Consider the following 17,930-nt stretch of genomic DNA (forward strand, 5'->3'; position numbering starts at 1 on the left):
ACAAAAATTAACTCAAAATGGACCAAAGATCTCAATATAAAAGAAAGTACCATAAAACTCCTAGAAGATAATGTAGGAAAACATCTTCAAGACCTTGTATTAGGCGGCCACTTCCCAGACTTTACACCCAAAGCACAAGCAACAAAAGAGAAAATAGATAAATGGGAACTCCTCAAGCTTAGAAGTTTCTGCACCTCAAAGGAATTTCTCAAAAAGGTAAAGAGGCAGCCAACTCAATGGGAAAAAATTTTTGGAAACCATGTATCTGACAAAAGACTGATATCTTGCATATACAAAGAAATCCTACAACTCAATGACAATAGTACAGACAGCCCAATTATAAAATGGGCAAAAGATATGAAAAGACAGTTCTCTGAAGAGGAAATACAAATGGCCAAGAAACACATGAAAAAATGTTCAGCTTCACTAGCTATTAGAGAGATGCAAATTAAGACCACAATGAGATACCATCTAACACCGGTTAGAATGGCTGCCATTAAACAAACAGGAAACTACAAATGCTGGAGGGGATGTGGAGAAATTGGAACTCTCATTCACTGTTGGTGGGACTGTATAATGGTTCAGCCACTCTGGAAGTCAGTCTGGCAGTTCCTTAGAAAACTAGATATAGAGTTACCATTCGATCCAGCGATTGCACTTCTCGGTATATACCCGGAAGAACGGAAAGCAGTGACACGAACAGATATCTGCACACCAGTGTTCATAGCAGCATTATTCACAATTGCCAAGAGATGGAAACAACCCAAATGTCCTTCAACAGATGAATGGATAAATAAAATGTTGTATATACACACGATGGAATACTACGCGGCAGTAAGAAGGAACGATCTCGTGAAACATATGACAACATGGATGAACCTTGAAGACATAATGCTGAGTGAAATAAGCCAGGCACAAAAAGAGAAATATTATATGCTACCACTAATGTGAACTTTGAAAAATGTAAAACAAATGGTTTATAATGTAGAATGTAGGGGAACTAGCAGTAGAGAGCAATTAAGGAAGGGGGAACAATATTCCAAGAAGAACAGATAAGCTATTTAACGTTCTGGGGATGCCCAGAAATGACTATGGTCTGTTAATTTCTGATGGATATAGTAGGAACAAGTTCACAGAAAGGTTGCTATATTATGTAACTTTCTTGGGGTAAAGTAGGAACATGTTGGAAGTTAAGCAGTTATCTTAGGTTAGTTGTCTTTTTCTTACTCCCTTGTTATGGTCTCTTTGAAATGTTCTTTTATTGTATGTTTGTTTTCTTTTTAACTTTTTTTTTCATACAGTTGATTTAAAAAAGAAGGGAAAGTTAAAAAAAAAAAAGAAAGAAAGACAGAAAAACAAGGAAAAAAAAATGATGTAGTGCCCCCTTGAGGAGCCTGTGGAGAATGCAGGGGTATTCGCCTACCCCACCTCCATGGTTGCTAACATGACCACAGACATAGGGGACTGGTGGTTTGATGGGTTGAGCCCTCTACCATAAGTTTTACCCTTGGGAAGACGGTTGCTGCAAAGGAGAGGCTAGGCCTCCCTGTATTTGTGCCTAAGAGTCTCCTCCTGAATGCCTCTTTGTTGCTCAGATGTGGCCCTCTCTCTCTGGCTAAGCCAACTTGAAAGGTGAAATCACTGCCCTCCCCCCTACGTGGGATCAGACACCCAGGGAAGTGAATCTCCCTGGCAACGTGGAATATGACTCCCGGGGAGGAATGTAGACCTGGCATCGTGGGATGGAGAACATCTTCTTGACCAAAAGGGGGATGTGAAAGGAAATGAAATAAGCTTCAGTGGCAGAGAGATTCCAAAACGAGCCGAGAGATCACTCTGGTGGGCACTCTTACGCACACTTTAGACAACCTTTTTTAGGTTCTAAAGAATTGGGGTAGCTGGTGGTGGATACCTGAAACTATTAAACTACAACCCAGAACCCATGAATCTCGAAGACAGTTGTATAAAAATGTAGCTTATGAGGGGTGACAGTGGGATTGGGAATGCCATAATGACCAAACTCCACTTTGTCTAGTTTATGGATCGATGTGTAGAAAAGTAGGGGAAGGAAACAAACAGACAAAGGTACCCAGTGTTCTTTTTTACTTCAATTGCTCTTTTTCACTCTAATTATTATTCTTGTTATTTTTGTGTGTGTGCTAATGAAGGTGTCAGGGATTGATTTAGGTGATGAATGTACAACTATGTAATGGTACTGTAAACAATTGAAAGTACAATTTGTTTTGTATGACTGCGTGGTATGTGAATATATCTCAATAAAATGATGATTAAAAAAAAATAAAATAAAATAAAAAAAAAAAAAAAAAAAAAAAGTAGAGGATCTATTCCAGGAAAACATATTTGGAATACTTAGCACAGTGCCTTTCACAGGAATCACACAAAGAATAAAATTTTGTTGATTTGCTAAAGTTAAAAAAAAAAAAAAAAGAAGGGAAAGTTAAAAAAAAGAAAGAAAGAAAGAAAGAAAAACAAGGAAAAAAAAATGATGTAGTGCCCCCTTGAGGAGCCTGTGGAGAATGCAGGGGTATTCGCCTACCCCACCTCCATGGTTGCTAACATGACCACATAGGGGACTGGTGGTTTGATGGGTTGAGCCCTCTACCATAAGTTTTACCCTTGGGAAGACAGTTGCTGCAAAGGAGAGGCTAGGCCTCCCTATATTTGTGCCTAAGAGTCTCCTCCTGAATGCCTCTTTGTTGCTCAGATGTGGCCCTCTCTCTCTGGCTAAGCCAACTTGAAAGGTGAAATCACTGCCCTCCCCCCTACGTGGGATCAGACACCCAGGGGAGTGAATCTCCCTGGCAACGTGGAATATGACTCCCGGGGAGGAATGTAGACCTGGCATCGTGGGACGGAGAACATCTTCTTGACCAAAAGGGGGATGTGAAAGGAAATGAAATAAGCTTCAGTGGCAGAGAGATTCCAAAACGAGCCGAGAGGTCACTCTGGTGGGCACTCTTATGCACACTTTAGACAACCCTTTTTAGGTTCTAAAGAATTGGGGTAGCTGGTGGTGGATACCTGAAACTATCAAACTACAACCCAGAACCCATGAATCTCGAAGACAGTTGTATAAAAATGTAGCTTATGAGGGGTGTCAATGGGATTGGGAAAGCCATAAGGACCACACTCCACTTTGTCTAGTTTATGGATGGATGAGTAGAAAAATAGGGGAAGGAAACAAACAGACAAAGGTACCCAGTGTTCTTTTTTACTTCAATTGCTCTTTTTCACTCTAATTATTATTCTTGTTATTTTTGTGTGTGTGCTAATGAAGGTGTCAGGGATTGATTTAGGTGATGAATGTACAACTATGTAATGGTACTGTAAACAATCGAAAGTACGATTTGTTTTGTATGACTGCGTGGTATGTGAATATATCTCAATAAAAAAAATTTCAATAAAAAAAAAAGAAAAGGGGTGTCAACATTATGGGGAAGGAGGATGCAGCTGTTTGATGTTCTTGAAGAGGCTGTAGCCTCTTGATTTGGGGACTTATCTGGCACAGAACACCCTGAAGGATTTAAATTTCTGAAAAATAAACTTAGTGAGTGAAACTTTTATATAGTCTCAGATAGGGACCTAGGTATTATTTAGTATTTTGGGGACTGTTGTTGATTAGGGCTTGGCACACTGTGGCCTTTTAGAATATCTAGCTGGAGGATGCATAAGAGTAGCCTCCAGAATAGCCTCTTGGCTCTATATGAAATCTATTAGCCACTAAAACCTTATTTTATTATGTTTCTTTTCCCCTTTTTGGTCAAGAAACATTCTCAATCTCTCAATACCAGGGTCAGGCTCATTCCTGGGGGTTGTGTCCCATGTCACCAGGGAGACTCACTCCCCTGATAGTCATGTTCCACATAGGGGGGAAGGTAATGAATTTATTTGTAGGGCTGTGTTTAGAGAGAGAGAGGCCACATCTGAGCAACAAAAGAGGTTCTCTGGAGTTGACTCTTAGACATAATTATAGGTAGGCTTAACCTCCCCTTTACAGCCATAAGTTTCACAAGAGCAAGACTCAAGATTGAACGCTTGACTTATTAAGTAGGAGGTTCCTAATTTTATATAGCATATATTCTGTTCAAGATAAACAGTGTCTCACATTATTTTCACTTAGTTGTACAATCATCATCACTCTCTATTTTAAACAATTATCATAAGCCAAAACAGCCCAAAGCTCTTATTGGCCCCTAATTGTTTATCCCTAGTATTAGTGTGGTACTGGTAAGGTATTCCTGTTAAATATAGTCTATAATATGCAATAGGTAGTTTTTCCCATATACCACTCTGTTGTTAATTCTTTGTACCAGTGTCATACCTTAGATGTAGATCTTGCAAGCACTTATTTATATTTGTAGTGTTAATCTTTGGGATACATGACTTTAAACAACCCCTTTCAATCATTTTCATCTTCAGTGTGGCACAGATACTTATAATCCCATTAAGAAACTATCATTACCTGTGTCCATTCTCATACCTTTGAGTTCACCCTCATTAACATGTCTGTACTTAGGTAATCATTCCCCCTTCTCTAGCTTCTGTCTGTCTCTAGGTCCCCTGTATTCAACATTATAAGACACTGATTTTATATTGTTCGGAGTGTTCACATTAGTGGTAACAAACAATATCTCTCCTTTTGTGTCTGACTTATTTCACTCATCATGATGCCTTCAAGGTTCATCCATGTTGTCATATGTTTCAGGACTTCATTGCTTTTTACTGATGCATAGTTTTCCATCATATGTATATACTGCATTTTGTTTATCCACTTGTCTGTTCAAGGACACTTGGATTGTTTCCATCTCTTGGCAGTTGTGAACAATGCTGCTATAACATTGATATGCAAATGTCTGTTTGTGTCACCACTTTTAGATCTTCTGGGTATGTACCAAGAAGTGAAATTGCTGGATCATGGGGTAACTTGATATCTAGTTTTCTGAGGAACCACCAACTGTCTTCCACAGTGGCTGTACCATTATACATTCCCACCAGCAATGAATAAGAGTTCTAATCTCTCCACATCCTCTCCAGCATTTGTAGTTTCCTGCTTTTTAAATGGCAACCATTCTTATAGGTGTGAGATACTATCGCATTGTGGTTTTGATTTACATTTCCCTAATAGCTACTTAAAATGAACACCTTTTCATTTTTCAAAAAATCTGTTATTTCTTCTTCAGAAAAATGTCTTTTCATAACTTTTGCCCATTTTATAATTGGGTTATTAGTACTATTGTCATTGAGTTGTATGATTTCTTCCATTATGCTGGATATCAGCCTCTTATCAGATATATAGTTTCCAAATATTTTCTCCCATTGAGTTGACTGTCTCTTCTTCTTTTTCATAAGCTCCTTTGAGGCACAGATGCTTTTGGTTTTGAGGCGTTCCCATTTATCTATTTTTTCTTTCATTACTTGTGCTTTGGGTGTAAGGTCCAAGAAGCTACCTCCTATTACTTGGTCTTGATGATGTTTACTGAAATTATCTTCTAGGAGTTTTATGGTACTGTCTCTTATATTGAGGTCTTTGATCCACTTTGAATTAACTTTTGTGTAGGATATGAGATAGGGGTCCTCTTTCATTCTTTTGGATATGGATATCCTGTTCTCCCAGCCCTATTTGTTGAAGAGAATGTTATGTCCCAGTTCAGTGGATTTGGGGGCCTTATCAAAAATTAGTTGACAGTAGATCTGGTGGTCTGTTTCCAAACTCTTGATTCAATTCTGCTGATCAATATCTCTATCTTTGTGTCAGTACCATCCTGTTTTGAGCACTGTGGCTTTATATTAGCCTTTAGTCAGTAAGTGTAAGTCCTCTCACTTTGTTCTTCTTTTTTAGAATGTTTTTGGGAACACTTCTCAGCCTTTTGGCTAAGATCAAGTGTAGAATGTTTTTGGCAGTTCGAGGCATTTTTCCCTCCCAAACAAAATTTGATAACTAACTTTTTCAAGTCTTCAAAGTAGGCTGTTGGAATTTAGATTGAAATTGCATTGTGTCTGTAGATCAGTTTGGGTAGAATTGACATCTTAATGATGTTTAGCCTTCCTATCCATGAGCACAGAATATCTTTCCACCTATTTAGGTCCTCTTTGATTTCTTTTAGTAAAGATTTGTAATTTTCTGTGTAGAGGCCTTTGACATCCTTGGTTAGGCTTATTTCTAGGTACTTGACATTTTTAGTTGCCATAGTGGATGTAATTTTTTTTTTTTTAATTTCCTCTTCAGTTAGGTCATTACTATTCTATAGGAACATTAATGACTTTTGCACATTAATCTTCTATCCTGCCACTTTGCTGACTTTTTTTATTAGCTTAAATAGCTTTGCCATCAATTACTTAGGATTTTCTAAATATAGGATCATATCATCTGCAAATAATGAAAGTTTACTTCCCTCTTTCCAATTTGGGTGCCTTTTATTTTTTTGTCTTGCCAAATTGCTCTGGCTGGAACTTCTAGAACAATGTTTAACAATAGTGGTGAGAGTGGTCATCCTTTCTCATTCCTGATCTTAGAGGAAATCCTTTCAGTCTCTCACCATTGTGTACTATGCTGTCTGTGGCTTTTTCATATATGTCCTTTATCATATTAAGGATGTTTCCTTCAATTCCTACCTTTTGAAGTGTTTTTATCAAAAAAGTATGCTGTACTTTGTCAAATGCTTTTTCAGCACCTATCAAGATGATCATTTGATTCTTCCCTTTTTATTTGTTAATGTGTTGCATTACATTGATTTTCTTATGTTGAACCACACTTACGTGCCTGGAATGAACCTCACTTGGTTCTGGTATATAATTCTTTTAATATGCCTTTGGATTTAATTTGCAAATATTTTGAGAAGTTTTGCATCTATATTCATTAGGGAGTTTGGCTTATAGTTTTCCTTTCTTGTATCTTTATCTGATTTTGGTATTAGAGTGCTGTTAGTTTCATAAAATGAGTCAGGTAATGTTCCCTTTCCTTCAATTTTTTGAAAGAGTTTGAGCAGGAATGATGTCATTTCTTTCTGGAAAGTTTGGTAAAATTCCCTTGTGAAGCCATCTAGCCCTGGGCTTTTATTTGTAGGAAGATTTTTGATGACTGATTGGATCTCTTTACTTGTGATTGGTTTGTTGAGGTCTTCTATTTCTTCTTGAGTAAGTCTAGGTTTTTCATGTGTTTCCAGGATATCATTCATTTCCTCTAAGTTTTCTAGTTTGTTGGCATATAGGTGTTTGTAGTATCCTCTTATAATTTTTTTAAAATTTCTTTGGTATCCATAGTAATGACCCCTCTCATTTCTGATTTTGTTTATTTGGGTCTTCTCTCTTTTTTACTTTGTCAGTCTAGCTAAGGGTTTGTCAGTCTTGTTGATCAGTTGGTTTCATTTATTCTAATTGTTTTTTGGTTCTCCAGATCATTTATTTATGCTTCAATCTTTGTTATTTCTTTTCTTCTACTTGCTTTAGGGTTAGTTTGCTGATCATTCTCTTGCTTCTTCAGATGTTCAGTTAGGTCTTTGTTTTCAGCTCTTTATTCCTTTTTAATGTATGCTTTTAGAGCTATAAATTTCCCTCTCAGAACTGCCTTCGCTGCCTCCCAAAGGATTTGATATGTTGTATTTTCATTTTCTTTCATCTCTGGATATTTACTGATTTCTCTTGCAATTTCTTCTTTGATCCACTGATTGTTTAGGAGTGTGTAGTTTAGCCTCCATATGTTTGTGAATGTTCTAGTTCGTTGGTAGTTATTGATTTCTAGTTGCATTCCATTATGGCCAGAGAATATGCTTTGAAATTTTCAATTTTTTCAAATTAATTGAGACTGGTTTTGTGACCCAGCATATGATCTCTCCTGCAGAATGTTCCATGACTGGTAAAGAAGAATGTATATCCTGGTAATTTGGGATGTAATGACCTATATGTGTCTTTTAAATCTAATTCATTTATCACATCATTTAGTTTTTCAATTTCCTTGTTGGTCCTCTCTCTGGTGGTTAGAGTGTGGCATACTGAATTCTCCCACTACTATTGTAGAAACTTCTGTTGCTCCTTTCAGTTTTGCCAATATTTGTCTCATGTACTTTGCAGCTCCTTGATTGGGTGCATAAACATTTATGATTGTTATTTCTTCTTGGTGAAATGTCCCTTTTATTATTATATAGTGTTCTTCTTTATCTCTTATGACATCTTTGCATTTAAAGTCTATTTTGTCTGATATTAGTATAGCTACCCCTGCTTTCTTTTGGCTGCAGCTTGCATGGAATATTTTTTTCCACCCTGTCACTTTCAATCTCTTTTTGTTGCTGGGCCTAAAATGAGTCTCTTGTGAACAGCATATTGATGGATCATATGTTTTAATCTCTTCTGCCATTCTATGTCTTTTAATTTTGGAGTTTAATCCATTCACAACCAAAGTTATATAGTGAAGGTAGGTCTTAACCATCTTATCCTTTGGTTGTTAGTGTCAGATATGTTCTCCCACTCTCTTTATTTCCTTTAAGCTACCCCTACTAATAGACTTCAGTTCTGTACCTGTGTCCCAACTTCTCTCTCCTTTCTTTTTTTCTCTGCTAGTAAAACTCCCTTTAGTATTTCTTGCAGGGCACTTGTTAACAAATTCTCTCAGCAGTTGTTTGTGAAAATTTAAAACTCTCACTTTTGAAGGAGAGATTTGTTGGATAAAGGATTCTTGGTTGGCAATTATTTTTGTCTTTCAAAATCTCAAATATGTCAAACCACTGCCTTCTTACCTCCGTGGTGCCCATTGAGTAGTCAGTACTTAGTTTTATTTGATTTCCTTTGTATGTCATGAGTTGCTTTTCTCTTGCTGCTTTCAGGACTTTCTCCTTCTCTTCAGCATTTGATAGTTTGATTAGTATGTATCTCAGAATGGGTCTATTTGGAGTTCATTGGTCTTCTTTGATTTGCATATTTATGTTATTTATAAGGGTTGGGAAGTTTTCCCCAACCATGTCCTCAGATACTCTTCTTAACCTTTTTCTCTTCTTCTGTAACAGCAATGATTCTTATATTTATGTTCTTCATATTGTCCATCAATTTCCTGAGAAGCATTTCAAATTTTTTGATTTTTTCACCACTTGTTCTTTTGTGCGTTTGCATTCAATTATCTGTCCTCTTGTTCACTTACTCTTTCTTCTGCCTCTTCAAATCTGCTGTTGTGTGTCTTTAGTATATTTTAATTTTAACTACAGTATCTTTTATTTACATAAGATCTGCTATTTTTATTTACTTTTTAAATGAGTTTTATCAAATGCGTAGTTCTGGAACTATCATCACAATCTAGATACATTTCTATCATCCCAAAGAGTTTCATCAGGGCTCTTTGCAGTCAATCCCCCCATCTTCACCCCAGGCAAAGAGTAGTTAATGGATATTTCTGAGCAAATTTTTGGTCATTTAATCAACTAAGACAAAATACACTGAAAAAAGATAGGATAACAAATAAAGCAACTCTCACACATTGTATGGCTAGTTTGTGACCTTGCAGCTGAGCAATTACTAGGAATGTTTTTAAGTCTTTTTTTTTTTTTAAACAACTTCTGGGCTTTTCCACTTTCTTTACTCATTCAAGTTCTTCTTTATGCTTTTCTAGAGTCTACCTGATATCCTTTATGTCTTTAGCCAATCCACTGAAGTTGTTTCAGAGATTTGTATGTACTTCTTTGTTAATTGCTCCAAGTTCTGTCTTCTGTGTCTTTTAATTTGGTTGTTTGGCTTGTCCATATCTTCTTGGGTGTTCATGTGCTTTGTGATTTTCTGTTGAATTTAAGACATTTGCTTATCTATAAGGTTATTTTGGGAAATGAAGGATTATTTGAACATTTGAATAGAAATTTGCAGAGCCACAGCTTGCTGGAATATACTTGCCCTGTCTTCCCAGCAGATGGCATTCTTGAGCCACTTCTTACCCTCAAACCAGCTCTTACCCAAATGCACCTGCATGCTGGGTGGGCTCCAAACCAGGTGGAAATCCAATTAGTGCACCATTTCTCCATGTGCATTGGGCACTGCCATCCCTGGGGGTGGGGGATGGTCCCTAGGCAGTTCAGCAGGGAGTCTGCTTAAGGGCACAATGGGTCTGGTGATTCCTGGGCCTCTGAATGGATCACTCTCAGGCTGTGGGGCTGTGCATCTCACCCTCCAGCTGAAATATGTCCTGCTCTTTGCTCGCCATGTGCCCGTGAGCCTCTCAGGTGTGGGAGGGGCTCCTGGTACTTCCATGTAGCACCCTTGCCTATTCCTGTGCACACTGTGGGCTCCCAGGGAGGAAGAGTAAATGTGGTCAACACAGGTCTGCTCCTTTCCCAGTTCCTTCATGGAGTTCCTGGCTGTGGGGCTGAGGTGGATTATCTCCCCAGCTAATTGCTGAGATGGGTGCATGGGAGTGGAGAGCTGCTCCCTCCCCTGCTTAGGGGCTGGCTTGCAGCTGCCAGCCCCCGGCAGTGGTCCTGGGTGAATAAGCGCACCCCATCCTTTCAGACATAATTTTTCTGCTTTTTCATCCAAGTTCCCACTATGTATTGTAGAGTTTCTTCTCTGGCCAGTAGTACCCTGGAACTGCTGTCCCAGGCATTTTCTGCCTTTCCTCTAGTTCCCCCCCCCCCCCCCCCCCCCCCCCCGCCCCATGGAGAAGTTTGCTCTGCCTCACCTAATTTATCATCTTCTTGGAAATCTCTCTGGTGTCTTTGTGATGTCCTTTATGTCTTTAGCCAACCCATTATAGTTGTTTTGGAGTTTGTATGTACTTTTTTGAATAGTTGTTCCAAGTTCTGTGTCTCCTCTGGCTTTTTAATTTGGTCATTTGGCATCACCATATCTTCTTGGAACTTCATATGCTTTATTTTCTCTTGCTTTCTTGGCATTTGCTTATCTCAATAAGGTTATTTGGGGAGATGCAAATCTATTTGGACATCTGTATAAAATTTGGCAGAACTGCAATTTGCCAGGGTGCACTTTTCCTGTCTTCCCAGCAGATGGCACTCTTGGGTCACCTATTCTTCTCAAGCTTGCTCTTCCCTGACTGCAGCTGCATCCCAGGCAGGGTCCAAACCAGGTGGAAATATAATCATCACAGTAGTCCTCTGTGCACACTGGAGACCGCCAACCCCAGGGGTGGGGGGTGGGTGCTATGCAGTTAAGCTGAGAAGCTGCTTGAAGGCCTGGTGTGTTTTGTGATTCCCAAGCTTCCAAGAGGATTAATCTCAGGCTATGGGGCTGCGAGTTTCACCTTCCCCAGCTCTCAGCCAGCTCAAAAGTGTGCTTTTAGTCATCCCACAAGATCCCTGCCAACTGTGCACCGCAGGCCTCTGGGGTGGGGGAGGCGCTCTTGTTGCTTCTATGTGGCACCCTCCCTTGTCCCCACCTCTCTGCCCATGCATGCTGCAGGCCTCTGTGGAGAAGGGAAACAGGCAGGGAACACAGTCTGTCTCTCTTGCCTGCCAATTGTGGGATCAGCTCTGCTCAGCTTTGCAGCCCCTCTCCTCAAGTCCTATCCAAAACCAGGCCCCGGCAGCAGCCTGCCTCAGGGCTGAGAGGGGTGGGCACTGTGCGCTGCCACAAGGTCTCTGTGTGTGGCTAATACAAATCTGTTGTTTCCTGGGTCCCCTCACGGGAGCTCCTGGCTGTGGGACTGAGAAGTGTGATCTCCCCAGCTGGTTGCAGAGATGGGAGTGCAGCAGTGCACAGCTCCTCCCTGTCCGGCCGGCACATAGCTGCCAGCCCCAGTGGTAGTCATGATTGGATAAACTTTCCCCATCCTTTCAGTTGTAATTTCTCTGCTTTTACATCCAGGTTACCCCTATACATTGTAGAGGTCCTTCTCTGGCGGCTGGTACCCTGAAACCACTGTTCCAGTCATTTTCTGCCTTTTCTCTAGTTATTCTGTGGGGGAGAAGTTTGCGCTGCCCGTCTATTCTTCCATCTTCCCAGAAGTTGCTTTTTAACATTTTTGTACAAGACTCTGGAACACTTTTGCAAATATTTCTTATAAATCTAGGTTTTAAGTTTGCTGGGTTATAGATCATAAATATGTTAAGCTTTCCTAAGTAATGCTATATTGTTTTCTAAAATAGTTGTACCAACCTACACTTCCACCAGCACATACGAGTGCTACAATTCACATCCTTGCCCACACTTGGCATTTTCAGACTTAAATTTTTATCAATCTGCAGGGCATATCTCATTGTGGTTTTAACTTGCATTTCTCTGGTTACTAATGCAGTTGAGTGTCTTTTCATATATTTATTGGCCATTCACATTTCTTCTTTGGGAACTTGGCTATTCAGGTCTTTCTCCATTTTTGATTGCATTGTCATTTACTTATTGATTCATGGTGTTCTTTATACATTATTGATACAATCTCTTGTAACTATATTACAAATATATCTTTGTGGCTATTTTCACTCTATGGGGTTCTTTAATTAACAGAACTTTTTAATTATAACTTAGTTTAATTTATCAATCTTTTCCTTTTTTGCTTGTCCTTGTATCTCTTTTAAGAACTCCTGACCTATTCAAAAGTGTTGAAAATATTCGACTACATTAACTTCTAAATGTTTTATGGTTTTGCCTTTCTCGTATACATTTTTAACTCAGGTAGAACTGATTTAGGGGCATATGTGAGGTAAAGGTTCATCTTCATTTTCCATTATGTTAATAATTTACTGAATTATTACCCAACTTATCTACAGTACCATTTCTCTTGTGTACCAAGGTTTTATGTATGCATGGATCTTTTTCTGATCCCCGTATTCTATTTCATTGGCTAATTTGTCTAATCCTGCATCATTACCACACTTATTTACTATGGCTTTATAATAAATATTAATATGATACAGGGTTAGTCCCTTATAACAGTCAGTGTCCAGTCAGGAAGGCAGAAACCACACCAGTTATTTGAACATGGAAACTTCAGTTAATTGTTAATTAATAGAAAGTGGTTAACTACTAAAAGGGATAAAAGAGGAATGATTCCAAGGGGTCCAGAAGTATTACATGCAAAAAGGTAGCTGTAAGCTGGGGAAGAGTGGACAATGAAGAAACTAAGGAGAATTCCATGCAACCCACCCTCTTCTCCCGTCACCACTGCCAAAGGCTGACATTTAGACCTCTTCAAAGAGGAAGAACGTGCAGCATGTCAGTGGCAAAGAAACTTGATAAAGGATGTGGGCCAGAACTCATCTGTAGAAATGGTCCCTCACTGCCACAGTATGTGGGTGGGCTGGAGTTGGTCTACAGAACTGCCCATTTGGTGGGAGACAGTTGCCTGAGGGTGCAATCAGGGGTACTGTAGAAGTGGCCTTGGTGTTGCACAAAAGTGCCCACCAGGTGAGGAAGGGGTGGCCAAAGGGTACAGCTGGATTTGGTCCACGTGGCTGCTGGGCCCTTGCACTGAATAATATTTAATGGAGGACTAGAACCCAGAGGGAAGTGCCCTCTAATATCTATTGCCTTACAGTGTCACTCCAGTGCTCTCTATGGATGGAGCTTAACACTGCACTAGCTGGCAAAGAAATCTTTACAGGGTCCAGCTACAGCATCACAAAGCAGAGCAAAGAAGGGTAGACTTGGAGCTGAGAGAAAATTGATAACTGGCACAATAACTTGTTCTTATTCTTCAAGAATTTCTTAGCTATATGCCTATACATTTTAGTATCAGCTTATCAACTCCTACAAGTGGGAAAAAAAGTTGAATTTATTTGAGTTGCTTTTAATGGATAGATTTATTTGGTGGAACTGACAGCTTTACAATATTGGTTCTGCTAACTCATGAACATTTGTGTCTCTCATTTAGATCCTCTGTAGAGTTTATCAGTATCATTTCTCTAATTTTCTCCATAAAGGTCTTTAACAGCATTTGTTAGATTTACACTTCGGCATTGTATTTTTTGAACAAAGGTATATATTTTAAATTTTGTTATTATACAAAGATGCAAATTATTTTGCCTTTGGTACATTGTTTTGTATTCAGCAACCTTGCTAAACTTAACAATTTCTAGTAATGTATCTACATATCCTTCTCAATTTTCTAAATATATGGGTTTATAAGAATAATGACTTAATTTGCAAGTATATAGTTTTCATCTTTTTCCTTATGTACTTGAAACAATATGTATTCTACATTTTGGATAGTGATACACACACATACACACTAATACTGGCAGTTCAAATTTTTAATATATTTCCTGGTAGTCATCTGTTTGTTCCATCAGTTACTGAGATGTGTAAAAATCTCTGTGACCTTGGATTTTTCTATTTTTCCTTGTGGTTCTTTCATTTTGCTTTATGTCCTTTAAGGCAATTTTATTTAAGTGCATAATGATTTACAATTATTCCATCTTCATGGCGAATTTAACCTTTTATCACATGAATCGGCTTCTTTATCTCTGTTACTGCTCCCAAATAAACAGTTTGCACTCAAGCCCTTTTCCCAGGGTTTGCTTCTAAGGTGCCTAAACTAAGACACTTGTTCCCCCTGGCATGTTGTAGCACTACACTAAGACTCTCATCTGTGGTAAACTGGTACTGGATACATAAGGAGATGTACTGACTTGTGCAATCTCTGTTTTAGAGATACTGGGGTAATGTTCCTTATAAGGATTGTAGGATAAGTTGGTTGTTGCTAAGTGCAGTCAATGTAGTGAAGGAAGAAATGTCAGGCTCAACTGAGGGTATGGTGTAAATGATCTCCTCCACCATTTAAAGACTGTCAGCTAGTGCAGCTGGAAGGCAGATTGTGCTGAAAATCAAGCCAGGAATCACAAGTAAACCTGAATTCACAGCTCTTGTAAGTATCTTGTAAAGTCGGGGCACTAATACTTAAGGAGTAGGACCCTGAAGCATGGAGTAGGGACATGTGGGAGGAAATGATGAGAAACTTCAAACTTCCAGATTCATCTGAACCCTCTGGGCTAGAGATCTACTCCTTGCTAGAAGAGAGCACCCTCTGCTTGCCTAGAGACCAAGACGGCCTTAATCAAGTGGATGACTCGGAAGATGATGCTGGCCTCCTCAAGGTCTGCCTCACTTCATCTGATTGCTTCTAGACCAACTACAAGGGTAAAGCCTCAGCATAGTCTAATTGGGGAAACATGGTCCTTGCTTCAGGAGGAAAAGGACTGTCACCAAAGAGCTGTGGGATCTGGCTAATAAATCTTCTCCCAGCAAGAATTGGGAGAACATGCCTGGGAATGAAGCTTGAGGACACTAGACTGGGCTAGATAGGGGAGAGCTTACTGAGATAGGGATATTGTTCCACGATTCAGGACTTAATATGCCAGCCAAGACACCTGGAGTTTATCTGAATATGCTGCTGGAAAGCTCCTTGAAGCTTGGAAGAAACAATGGTCTATAGTAAATGAGGTGGAGATGCTAGAACTGCCTCAGAGAGGCAGTGATCCTTAGACGGAATTATAATCTAAGACCAGAACACCTGCCATCTGACTATATGCCCCAGAAGGCCAACATTAGTAATAACAGGTGGCAAGAAGGAGTGGTAACCAAGGAGCCAGGAACCACAGGCGTCTCAGGAGATGGCCAGTAGACCTTGGCAAAATAGGGGCAAGATAGATATGGGCTGTCCTCCAGGTGTTGCCTGTTTTAACCATAAAATAGCAAGATCAGGTGAGCAGGTGTCAGCTGCTATAATGAAAAAAAAAAAAACCCCATCCTCCTCCCTCCCTTTCTAGACCTACGCCAGTTAGACCCTCAGATCATTGATCGAAGGAGAGGGAGGGGCCCTTGAGGAAGGACCCTACAATGCCATGTAAGAGCCCAAAGTAACTGCCAGTTATTTGCCAGAGTATCTGTACATTGGGGAAAGGGAAACACAGAGATCTCTCTAGGGCTGTTGGATGTAGGATCTTGCTTTCTGGCCTAGGCTAGAGGTTAGCACTTTCCTTCTGTAAAGGGCCAGATAGTTGTTACCTTAGACTTTGTGGTCATAGGGTCTCTGTCACTACTCAACTCTGCTGTTACAGCATGAAAGCAGTCACAGACAATAACAGATAGTATTGGCAGTGTTCCAATAAAACTTTATTAACAGAAATAGGCAGTGGGCCAAACTTGACCTGTGGGAGTTGGCCAACTCCTGACCTTGGACATGGTTAATTTGCATAGAAATTCCATGTGTACTTGAAAAGAATGTGTAGTCTCCAATTATTGGGTTCATTACTTTATATTTTGTAAATTAAAACAGCACACTACATTATGCTGTTCAAATCATCATCTATATCCTAAATTTTTGTCTGCTTATCCAACTGTGGTCATGAATTTGTCAATTTTTGCTTCATGTAATTTGAAGTCATGTTATTAGGTACATGCAATTTTGGAATCTTTATTCTTCCTGGATAATTGACACTGTATCATTTTGAAATATCCTTGTTAACTCTAGTAATAATTTTTGCCTTGTAGTATACTAGTTTAATATTAATATAGCTACATCAGCCTTCTTCTGGTTAGTGTGTTGCTGGTAGACTATTTTTTTTTCCATCCACAGTAAGACATCTTTCCATATCTTTCTATTTTAGCTGGATCTCTTACAAAGGACACAAATTTTGATTCTGAGCTTCTTGGAAGCCAAAGCAAATGAGAGGGTATTTACTGAAAAGATGGAGTCAGGTCTTTAGGAGTCCATTTGGTAGCTATGACTATCTAGATAAGCTGACAGATGTGGCATTAAATTTAACAAGGATGTCTTAGAGGGCAGTTTTACCCAGTCTAAGACTTCACAGGCTTACAAAACACAGGAATTATGTTTGTGCACATTCATTACCTAACAACAAAAACAGTAACAGCAAGTTACTTTGGCCTCTCACCAGGGACTCTCAATAGGTACAGCTGTTTATTTAGAGCCTTGCAGCAAAAGGGCAGGAAGAAATGATCAGGGTTTCCCAGCAAAGTTGCTTGCTACCCTGATCTTACTGGAAGTCTTTATTTACCTTCTCCTTTGCTTCTTTAATCCCTTTAACTCAATGAAGTTAGCTTACCTTGTGTGTCACTCTCTTTGCTGAACTTAAATTGGCTGGAATTGCTGGCACTGGCAAAAGATGTTTTTCTGATGAATTAAAGCACCTTGCTTTAGAGGAGGTGGCAGAGAGCAAAAGGTGCCATACAATGGCAAGGCAGGCTTTTCCACCTCTGAATTCTTGCCATTTACTAGCTTTTGTGAGTTTAACAGGGTCCTGTAACTTCTCTGTGCCTTGGTTTTCTTATTGGAAAATCTGGGGATGTTTCCTTTTCCCAAAAGTATGCAGGTTAAAGGAAATAGTAACTATAAAGGTGCCTGGCATATAAGAGACACTCAACAAAATGCTTCCCAGTTCCCTTCCCTCTGCCCTGAACCGCAGTACCCAGAGCCACTGATCAAAAGAATTCCTCCCAAATAGTGGCATGCTGAAAATGTCTCTTTCCAAAGGAACTAGCATGTATTTTTCTGATCATGCTTCTCATCGGGACTTCTTGGGATTTCAGGAAGGCTCTCCATCAGATTTCAAAGAAATGGAGAGAGGAAAAGACCTCTGAGGTCTAGTTCACAAAATTGAAGGATCCCGGCTATACTCACTATGTTTGTGGTAAGCCCACAGTCATCATTGGTTAAGGAAGTTCTTTTCCCCCAAAATCAGATTTCTCCCCCAGCCTTGAGCTGATCTCATGGATTCTCAGTGATCCAAAATGCAGTGGCCATGAATGCAGGCTAAAGGGTCTGGGTGACTTGATTTAAGGCTCCACCACTTACGTCATGTCTTTGGATGACCTGACCTTCCTCAGCCTCAGTTTTGGGGGAAATAATATCATTGTCATAGGGACTATTGTGAGAATTAGAGGAAATAATATGTACACATTTTCCCAAAACACTTGGCTGTATCATGGACCCCAAGGTGATGCTGAGGACAGGGGTCAGGGGGTAATAC

The sequence above is a fragment of the Choloepus didactylus genome, chromosome 6, assembly GCF_015220235.1.
Source record: "Choloepus didactylus isolate mChoDid1 chromosome 6, mChoDid1.pri, whole genome shotgun sequence".
NCBI classification, from domain to species: Eukaryota; Metazoa; Chordata; class Mammalia; order Pilosa; family Megalonychidae; genus Choloepus; species Choloepus didactylus.